Source organism: Apium graveolens, chromosome 4 (assembly GCF_009905375.1).
Source record: "Apium graveolens cultivar Ventura chromosome 4, ASM990537v1, whole genome shotgun sequence".
Classification (NCBI taxonomy): Eukaryota; Viridiplantae; Streptophyta; class Magnoliopsida; order Apiales; family Apiaceae; genus Apium; species Apium graveolens.
The window spans coordinates 53,989,724-54,001,117 of record NC_133650.1 but is presented as its reverse complement, the minus strand read 5'-3'; the positions used below and the strand labels follow the sequence as shown (position 1 = coordinate 54,001,117).

General features: G+C 35.7%; 1 non-coding gene across 1 annotated transcript; it reads right to left on the bottom strand.

Moving 5' to 3' along the window:
• Positions 1-1,752: 1,752 nt before the first annotated feature.
• On the bottom strand, positions 1,753-1,859 carry LOC141723137 (small nucleolar RNA R71). Its single transcript, XR_012576127.1, has one exon. It is a non-coding gene; the product is annotated as a small nucleolar RNA R71 (small nucleolar RNA).
• Between the last annotated feature and the right edge of the window lie 9,535 nt (positions 1,860-11,394).

Here is an 11,394-nt window from a genome sequence, read left to right as displayed (position 1 = left end):
CGGGATTATAGAATTCTATTTATACTTGGATTTTGGGAGTTTGAAGCCTAGCTTGATTCTACAACCTATATACAGCCTAGAAAAGACATTTTTAACATGAAGCACGTACTAGAGACTAAAGAGAGGCAACGAGAAGACCTAAAAGCACAAATTCAACCAAGGCGAAAAGGATCTAGTTTATTCTTGTGATTCTTTGTTTTAAGTTGTAATATTGGAAGCTAGTTTTCATGTCTGTTGAACCTAATACTCTTGTTTAACGTACTTTGATTATTATTCAGTTTATAAAGACTTAGTTTATTATACCATGCTTTCATCGGAACCCATGGTGATGATGATTTCGGTTATGGGCTAATCGTTATTGTGGGGTTCTAACAGATTTATTTATGGATTTCTTTAGTTAATTTGTTTTGATACCTTAGTGTGTGGTGATTGTATGCTATCCTATTATTGGTTATGTTTATTCGTTTATGAGCGTCGCGAACTTATAAGATAGTGTGTTAATCTCTATTGAAGCAAAAATGAATATAGGGGTTTAGAACTTGCCATGCTAGCATAGGTTCATATATTTGATATGCATGATTCGTAGGTAATTTTAACCATCTTACTTGCCCTATGTAATCATGATAGATAACTTGTGCACTAAACCGTTATGTTGCCAAATTGTATAGACATATAGGGTCTCGATATAATTGGTGTCTATTTAGCTTCTATATCTTTTGTGGATGTCTAGTAGGAGGGTATTCGTACAACGAAAGTTGGCGTTACTAGTTTCGTGTTATCTGATTAGTGTCATCACCATTTTATACTAAGATTAAGAACAAAAAGGCTATTGAATGATGTATTTAATGAAGTTAGAATCCCATATTTGTGTTATATAAGTTAATCAACCTTAATTCTCTTAGCTAATAATAGTTTATAATCTCGTAGTTATAATCAATCTCAACTTGTTATCATCTTAGAATTGAATAATAACTATACCATTATTGCATAAGTACATTGATTGAAGTTAAACTAATAGAGTCTCTGTGGGAACGAACTAGAAATAATTCTATTACTTGCAAACGCGTAAACTTGCGTGTAATATTAGCGTATGTTTTCGTCCTAACAAGTTTTTGGCACCGCTTCTGGGTACTCGGCGTTAATTTTTAGTTTAAGTGTTTGACATTAGTGGTCGTTAAAGTTCACTGACTCGAATTTTTACTTACTTGTTTACTTGTTGTGTTTTCAGGTACTCTAGAGAGCGTTTACGCTAACGTGTTCTTGATCTCGAAAGAGAACACTGGATAAAGCGGAGGAAGAAGTTTTTGTAGAGGAAGAAGTTCTTTTTTAGGAGGAGAAAGTTGCAGAAGAAGCTCTTGTTGCAATGGGTGAACCAGAAGCGAGTACAAAGGCTTTGATGGACTATTCTCAACCGAAGATCAATGATATTCAGTCTAACATTGTCAGACCAGCCATCACGGATACAATTTTGAAATCAAGGCTAGCACAATTCCGATGGTGCAGAACTCGGTTCAGTTTGGTGGTTCTCCGACGGAAGATCCCAACATGCATATTAGAGATTTCAATGAGATCTTCGACACCTTCAAATTCAACAATGTGTCTGAAGATGCTATAAAGCTAACGCTTTTCCCATTCTCTCTGTGGGATAAAGCTAAGTGCTGGTTGCATTCTCTACCTCCTGGATCTATCACAAAGTGGGAAGATCTTGCTCAAAATTTTCTTGCTAAGTTCTTTCCTATGGCGAACACTACGGCAATCAGGAATGCTCTTACTCAATTTATGCAACAATCAGGAGAATCTTTATGTGAAGCTTGGGATCGTTATAAGGAGATGCTTAGAAAGTATCCTCATCATGGGATGCCTGACTGGATGATCATTAACTGCTTTTATAATGGCTTGGGAGCACAGTCTAGACCCATGCTCGATGTAGCATTACGTGGAGCCTTATGGGCTAAGAGCTATGATGAAGCTTATGAGTTGATTGAACTGATGGCTGCTAATGAATACCAGAACCCTTCTCAGAGATTTTATCAAGGCCTGGAGGTAGATGCAGCTAATGCTATAGCTGCTCAGCTTAAGTCTTTAACGATGAAAGTAGATTCTTTGGATAATTATGGAGTTAATCAGATTACTAGTATTTTTAAGCTTTGTGCTGGTGCGCATGAGACAGAGCAGTGTGCTATATCTAGTGAATCATCTCAGTTCATGAGCAACTTTCAGAGGTCACATCACCCATTTCAAGCCACCTATCATCCTAACAACCGCAATCATCTTAATTTTAGCTGGAGCAATACTCTGAATGCGGTTCAACAGCCTTATCAGTAGTATGCAGCAAACCAATACAACCTTTTTTGTTTTCAACAACCGCAATATGCTCCAAGACAACAACTTGAGCTTCAGCAGTTACCAAATAGAGGTACAAGTCAATCTAATGAAAAATATGAATTGGATGAGTTGAGGCTCATGTGCAAGAGCCAAGCGGTTTCTATTAAGACCTTGGAAAATCAAATTGGACAGATTGCCAATGCCTTTTTGAATCGATAACCTGGTACTCTCCCTAGCGACACAGCAGTTCTAGGCAAGAAGGAAGCTAAAGAGCATGTTAAGGAAATTACACTGAGGTCTGGGAAGGTTGCAAATCCCAAAAAATCTCAAGTTTCGGAAGATGAAGCTGTTGCTGAAGAAGATGTGCAGAAGGAAGCAGAAGTGGAACCTAGGAAGAAAATGGTGGAACACACTCCTCGTGAGGGTAATACAGGGAAGAAATAGGTCTATCCTCCACCTCCTTTTCCTAAGAGGCTGTAGAAGCAAAAGTTGGATTAGTAGTTTGTGATGTTTCTGGAGGTGTTCAAGAAACTTCATATCAACATACCTTTCGCTAAAGCTCTTAAACATATGCCTAGATATGCGAAGTTTATGAAAGGTATTCTCTCTCGGAAAGTGAAGCTTGATGACTTAGATGCCGTTGCTCTCATAGAGGAATGTAATGTTGTGTTGCAACAGAAGTTGCCTTTGAAGCTTAAAGATCCTGGAAGTTTCACTATTCCTTACACCATTGGAAACTTGTCGTTCGACAAGTGTTTATGTGATTTGGGAGCTAGCATCAATCTGATACCTTTGTCAGTCTGCAAGAAGTTGGATTTACCTGATCCTAAACCTACTTAATGTCCTTACAATTGGCCGATCGTTTTATTATATATCCACGAGGCATTGTGGAGGATGTCCTGGTTAAGGTGGACAAACTCATCTTTCCTCCTGATTTTGTAATTCTTGATTTCGAGGAGGATAAATAGATTCCTATAATCTTGGGAAGAAAATTATTGGCTACTGGCCGAACCTTGATTGATGTGTAGAAGGGTGAGCTCATTATGCGAGTGCTGGATCAGGTTGTGACTTTCAATGTATTCAATGCCATGAAATTCCATACTAATAACGAGGAGTGTTTAAAGGTGGAATTGGTCGATTATGTGGTTACTTCAGAACTTGATCAAATGCTAAGGTCTGATGCCTTAGAGAAGGCCTTGTTGGGGAATTCAGATAGTGAAGATGATGAAGGTGATGAGCAGTTGCGGTATTTGAATGCTTCTCCTTAGAAAAGAAGGCTGGTGATGCCATTTGAATCTCTTGGATTGGAAGAGCTGGAAAATTCTCCAAAGCGCCTCAAGCCATCTATTGAGGAAGCTCCTACACTCGAGCTTAAACCTTTGCCTAAACACTTGAGGTATGCCGTTTTAGGTAATGCATCTACTTTTCCTGTTATTATTGCATCTGACCTTTCAGGTAGTGATGAGGAAAAGCTCTTGAGAATTCTGAGAGAATTTAAAGCGGCAATTGGATGGACTATAGCATATATCAAGGGAATCAACCCTTCTTATTGCATGCATAAAATTCTGCTAGAGGAAGGAAGTAAGCCGACGGTTGAGCAACAGAGAAGGCTTAATCCGATAATGAAAGAGGTTGTGAAGAATAAAATTCTCAAGTGGCTAGATGCAGGGATCGTCTATCATATTTCTGACAGTTCTTGGGTGAGTCCAGTTCAGTGTGTGCCGAAGAAAGGAGGTATCACTGTGGTCAGTAATGAGAAGAGTGAGCTCATTCCTACTCGAACAGTCACGGGGTGGAGAGTTTGCATGGATTACAGGAAGCTGAACAAATCAACAAGGAAGGACCACTTCCCTCTTCCTTTCATTGATCAGATGCTTGATAGGTTAGTTGGGCATGAATACTATTATCTTCCGGATGGCTATTCGTGTTATAATCAAATTTACATCACTCCAGAAGATCAGGAAAAGACTACCTTCACTTGTCCATTTGGTACTTTTGCATTCAGAAGAGTTTCTTTTGGGTTGTGTGGTGCACCTGCCACATTTCAGATATGCATGATGGCTATCTTCTCTGACATGATTGGTCAGAATGTGGAGGTGTTTATGGATGATTTCTCTGTGTTTGGTGATTCTTTTGATGAGTGCTTGCAAAATCTTGGCACGGTTCTTAAAAGGTGTGTTGAGACCAATCTGGTTCTCAACTGGGAGAAATGTCACTTTATGGTGCAACAGGGCATCATTCTTGGGCACAAGGTGTCTAGTAAAGGTCTTGAGGTGGATAAAGCCAAGGTGGGGGTGATTGAAAACCTACCTCCACCAATTTCGGTCAAGGGAGTCCGCAGCTTTCTTAGTCATACGGGTTTCTATAGGCGGTTCATCAAGGACTTCTCTAAAATCTCTAAACCCTTGTGCAATATTTTAGAGAAATATGTCCCTTTCAAGTTTGATGATGAGTGTTGAGCTGCTTTTGAGATTTTAAAGAAGAGTTTGATCATGGCACCTATCATAACTGTACATGATTGGAATGAGCCTTTTGAAATGATGTGTGATGCAAGTGACTATGTAGTTGGAGCAATTGTTTGGCAGAGAAAGAATAACATATTCCATGTGGTCTACTATGCTAGTAACAACCTCAATGGTGCTCAACTGAACTATACTACTACTGAGAAAGAACTCTTAGCCATCATCTACGATTTTGAGAAGTTTCGATCCTATTTGCTTGGGACGAAGGTGACAGTTTTCACTGATCATGCTGCTATTCGCTATCTTGTCTCGAAGAAGGACTCGAAGCTTAGATTGATTCGATGGGTTCTTTTACTTCAGGAGTTTGAGTTGGAGATCAAGGATAGAAAAGGTACGGAGAATCAAGTCACTGATTATATCTCTCGGTTAGAAGATCCTAGTACAGCTTCACAGGATAAGACATTGATAAATGAGTCTTTTTCCGATGAACAATTGTTTGGGGTACAAGAGGAAGAACCGTGGTTCGCAGACATGGTGAACTACCTTGTGAGCAATATTATGCCTCAAGACTTGTCTTCTGCTCAAAGGATGAATTTTCTTCATGAGGTGAAGTGGTACATGTGGGATGCCATTTATGTTTAGGCAAGGAGCTGACCAAATAATCAGGAGATGTATTCCGTATAGTGAGACAGAGGGTATCTTACGAGACTATCATTTGACTATTTATTGAGGCCACTACGGTAGAGAGAAGACATTAGCTCGTATCCTTCAAGCGGGATTCTTTTGGCTTACATTATTTAAGGATGCGCATTGGTTCGTTTTGAAGTGTGATCGCTTCCAGCGTGTGGGAAATAGGTCTAAGAGGGATGAGATGCCTCTTAATGTGCTTCTTGAGGTTGAGATCTTCGATTTTTGGGGAATTGACTTCATGGGGCTATTTCTCTCATCTTGCAATAATCAGTATATCTTGTTGCAATAATCAGTATATCTTGTTGCAATAATCAGCACAAATTCAACCAAGGCAAAGAGGATCTAGTTTATTCTTGTGATTGTAATATTGGATGATAGTTTTCTTGTCTGTTGAACCGAATACTTTTGCGTAATGTACATTGATTATTATTCCATTTATAAAGACTTAGTTTATTATACCATGCTTTCATCGGAACCCACGGTGATGATGAGTTCGGTTATGGGCTAATCGTTATTGTGGGGTTCTAACGAGTTTATTTATGGATTTCTTTAGTTAATTTATTTCGGTACCTTAGTGTGTGGTGATTGTATGATATCCTAGTATTGGTTGTGCTTATTCATCTTATGAGCGTCGCGAACTTATAAGATAGTGTGTTAATCTCTATTGAAGCGAAAGTGAATATAGGGGTTTAGAACTTGCCATGCTAGCATAGGTTCATGTATTTGATATGCATGATTCGTAAGTAATTTTAACCATCTTACTTTCCCTATATAATCATGATAGATAACTTATGCATTAACCGTTATGTTGTCAAATTCTACAGACATATAGGGTCTCGATATAATTGGTGTCTTTTCAGCTTCTATCACTTTTCTGGATGTCTAGTAGTAGGGTATTCGTACAATGAAAGTTGGCGTTTACTAGTTTCATGTAGTGTCATCACCATTGCATGCTAAGGTTAAGAACAAAAAGGCTATTGAATGAAGTATTTAATAAAGTTATAATCCCATGTTTGTGTTATATAAGTTAATCAACCTTAATTCTCTTAGCTAATATTAGTTAGTATAATCTCGTAGTTATAATCAATCTCAACTTGTTATCATCTTAGCATTGAATAATAACCATACCATTGTTGCATAAGTACATTGTTTGAAGTTAACCTAAAAGAGTCTCTGTGGGAACAAACTAGAAATAATTCTATATTACTTGCGAATGCGTATACTTGTGTGTAATATTTGCGCGTGTTTTCGTCCTAACAATTAGATCCTGACACATATACTAACGAAGATTCTTAGATTGATACGGATGATCCTCAAGGGGTTGAAATGGTTGTAATGCTTGTGAAAGACTTCCGAAGCATGAGGTTTTCAAAACCACAGAGAAAAGGTGGTTTCAACAGAATGTTCTCTGGTGAAGGAAAAGGTAGGTTCAGAAAGAGTGACGGTCAGTGTAACGCCCCCAAATCCGGGGTCAAGGGATTTGGTCGTCACCATGAAACCTCAATCCAAATTAACCTGTTTAATCGATAAATAAATGCCAGCGGAAGATATTTAGCATAAATGACCCCAACTAATCCAAGATCTTTTAAGGTTACAGTTCTAGAAACAAGGTATCCAAATTCCACCAATAAATTTTCACTTTCTTTTAAAACTCTTTTCAATAAATTCCAACTCACAATTAAACCCACTAGTATAACTTCGAAATGAAGTATACTAGGCCCAAATAAAATACACAACTATAATATAATATAGTATAAACAAACTTATACAATAAAACTTACACTAGTCCGCAAACCCTGGACCAACCACCTTCCCAAAAGCTTCTTCTTTGCTTCCTTTAATTACGCAGCTAAACAGCTCAAGCTAGTCCTCACTGGAGGTTAAATTTGAAAACAGGCAAGTATGAGCGAAAGAAGTGCTCAGCAAGATTATTATGACATATATATAGGGTCGTTTTGATATAAAACCGACATCTGCATTAGAGCAGAACATTTAAAATCATAATTACTGAATCATAAAACTTTAGTTGAGAAACCCCAAAATTGATTCATTAATTATATTCCAAACCATTTGATATTTTTGAGCGAAATGCTTCAGCAATACTTTGAATCTTGACGAGAATAAAACTCATAAAATAGTGTTTACGGAAATATCGTAAACAATTCTAACATGAAATAATGATTATGGATTGAATCGTAAACTTTATTCAAAACCGAACTCTTGAAATTAATACTTATTTTGCTGTCATATCAAATTAGATATCAATACGAACTTTGATGCTCACAACACCCATACTGAAGTCAACATCAATCATTAATACTAATATCACCTTTGATATTTAATAACAACGTAAGTATTAACATAAATCAAAAACTGAATCAAAACCATAATTTACTTTTAATCCAAAATAGAATCAGTACTTTTAATCCAAAACAGAATCAGTTGATAAATCATTTATTCTATGAATATCAAAATAATAAAAAAAATTAGATATCAATTTAAATTGGAACCAATAACATTTCATGTTGTTCCCGATGATCAGTCACGAAACAACACCGGTATCCCGCAGCCATACCATAAATATAGGTACTACCCGTATCCCGAAGACATACGGTACCTATAGGGCGCCATAAAAGGCATAACTAGCCTTGAAAGATATTACAGCTGGACCGATATCTCGATGACCTACGCTGTAACCCATAACCAGTAACCAGTAACCATTCCAATCTTAAAAACCTTTTTATTGAAAAAGAAGCTGAATCCTTCGACATCCTAATTAATTTTTATTCCCCTAATCACTTGGGCAGGAATTCTCGCAACAAAATCATCTTTCTCAAAATCCAAAATATTTATAAATCCAGTAATTTGATAAGTAAAACATTTAACTATTCTGAACATAGAATAACAGAGGGTACTTGCATAAACAGAATTATTTAATTCAGCGATATATAAAACATTTATCTATTCTGAACTGAGAATAGGAAAAGCAATACTTGCATGATAAGATTTAAAATAAATATCACTTGAACAATAAGTGATGATAGGGATACTTGCATAATATGATTCGAAATAAACATCACTTGAACGATAAGTGAAGTCAGGGGTACTTGCCTTTGGGTTTTAGCAGTTAGTCACACTCGCAATGACGCATTTATTCTGACATTCTGTCTTAAAGTATCACCGTCTTTCTTTTCAACACTTCACCGATATGCTGCTCCTGCGATTGCTAGAAGCCAGATATCCAATGCCATTCCATCTTATTCTTTATCCAACGTCTTGTCCCGATCAGCTCGAATGATCCGCATCTATAATTAAAATATAGAACTTTAATCGCCTAAACGATAATCATTCGACGAACTGCGCATCAAAAGCCTATCGTCTACCTATACGATAGCCAACACATAAATATCACAGACAATCACAGGACTCTTGATCCACATATGCACATAATTCACATAGCATATAAGCACATAACTCATATATCACATAATTCATATCAAATAAGACTCGGTTCATCAAAAGGTTCGACTCGGTGTGTTTAAAATTGAAATCGGGTCAAATATATGATTTATCGATCAATAATTGACTCATAATGATTTGTAAAACAAGCGACCTTTCGAAACCAAAGGATTTGGGTCTCGAAAGTATTTTTATTAAAAGCGAAATATTTTTCTGAGTCTGTACGCGTTCGTTTCGTATTAAACGGACGAACGGTTGATTTATTATGAATTTTTGAACATTTTTCGGAATAAAAACAATCTCCGAATCATTTAATAATTAAATAATAGGGCTCGAACATTCAAAAATGATTTTATAAAAATTATCGAGCCTAGAAAATAATTTAAAATAATATTTTAAAACTCGAAACTATTTTTCGAAATTTTTAAATCAAGAATAAATAATTAAATCTAATTAAATAATTAATTGAAATTAATTAATAACTAATTAAATTAATTAATCAATTAATATTTAAATTAATTGACTAATTAAATAATTAATTATCAACTAAAATTAATTAACTAAATAATGTGAATTTATTTTTGAATTAAAAAGAAATTTTCAGAATTAAAATAATGATTTTCAAAATGAAAATGAATTTTCAGAAATTAAAAATAGGATTTTTGAATTAGTAAAATAAAAAAAAATTCAGAAACAGGTTTTGTAATTACTGTCTTCTTCCTTAACAGATCAAACGGCGGAGTAGGGGGGAAAAAGTCTCGCCGGGAAACGGGGAAGACGACCGGAATGATGAACACGTCGCGGGTTTCTGGAAAACCCAGAAATCCGGCCGACGTTTCGTCGGTTTCCGGCGTCCTATAATCAACAAAATCAGAACTGATTCCTCTGGTTTTTAACGTCAAACTGCTCTAAATCATAATCTAAACTCGATTACAATCCTAACATTACCATGGCAACACCAGAACTTAATCTCCGATCAAAATCAACAATTCTCCGATGAACTCATCGGAAACTTCGGTTTTTAGCGATTCTTCAACCAAATTAAACGAATAAGAGCTCAAATTGAAGCTAGGAACGTTTACAATCTACTCAGTTCATCACAAACAATCAAAAACCACTAAATCATAAACCCCCAAAAATTCGAATATTACTCTAAAAATCGATTTTAAAATTTAACAACTGTTGGAACGATTTGATGATATAAAATGATAGAGAATAGTCTGTGATTCATTTTGGCTATTCATACTTGTGATTTGGTGTTCAATAACACCTCCAAAAATTGACTTTGATTTTCAGAATTCTCCGAGAACACCAAGAACACATATTCAAAAAAAATTTCAGAAAATCAAACCTTAATTTCTATATGATATTGAACTCTATTTTTGAAGTATAATATACCAAATCGACCAGAAAAACATGCTCTACAACATGGAAGCATCAAATCACATCAACAACATCAAGAACAAATTTTCAAAATTTAATTATCAAATAATTCGAATATAAATAATTAAATAAGAAAATTACCATGATTTCTGGGCAGAAACTGATGATTGATTCAGAAAGAAGATTTCGAGAGCTTCGTTTAGATATGTTGCACGCCCGAATCGGAGTTCGATAACGCCTTCGTTCGTGTGTTTGATTCTCAGGAACGTATTGGTTTCTCGGGTTTTTCTATGTATTTACGGTGTTTTAACTGGTTGCAAATGAATAAATGGAATAAACGAAATAAGAAATATGCTATTTATATTTATGGAATATTGGATCGTTTTGGATCGTTAAATTAGTTGCTTAGCAGCTAAGTAACTATAAAAATGATACAATTCAATACCAGAATTGGATAATTATCAAAACTGAGCTTTTTATAAAACACCATATACGAAAATAATATAAAAATATCCCTTTTCTCGAGAATACGGGTTTTTGTTGATTATCGAAATGATTATCGTATCGAAAATATTGCGCCGGGCCACGCACGGGTCAAACCGTAATCCGGATCGAAAAAGTCAAAACACGGAAAATGTCCGGAATTACCAAATTAGGTTAGCAAGGAGTCTTCGGAAGAGTTTCGGGTTGTAAAAACGCAAAAACGGTTGAAGTCGGACAATTCCCGGCTTTATAAAATAATTTTGTAATTACTCAGAAAATAATTAATAAATACATAAATCAATATAAAATCATCTAACAGTCCATAAATTACCAGAAAAATATCACAATTATCTAAATTTTATTCTGGACATAATAAAATTCAAATACTCAAATAATATCACATATAAACATCCAAACATCAATTCCAATTGCGTGCCAGGCCCTTCGGGTGTCATATTTTGGCAGATAATTCACAAAAATTCACATAAAATTCACATAAATAATTCCAAATAATTATAATAATAATATTTAAAAATATGGGATATTACAGTCAGTACACCAAGGGAAGAAAGTTTGAGAAGACCAAGGTGAC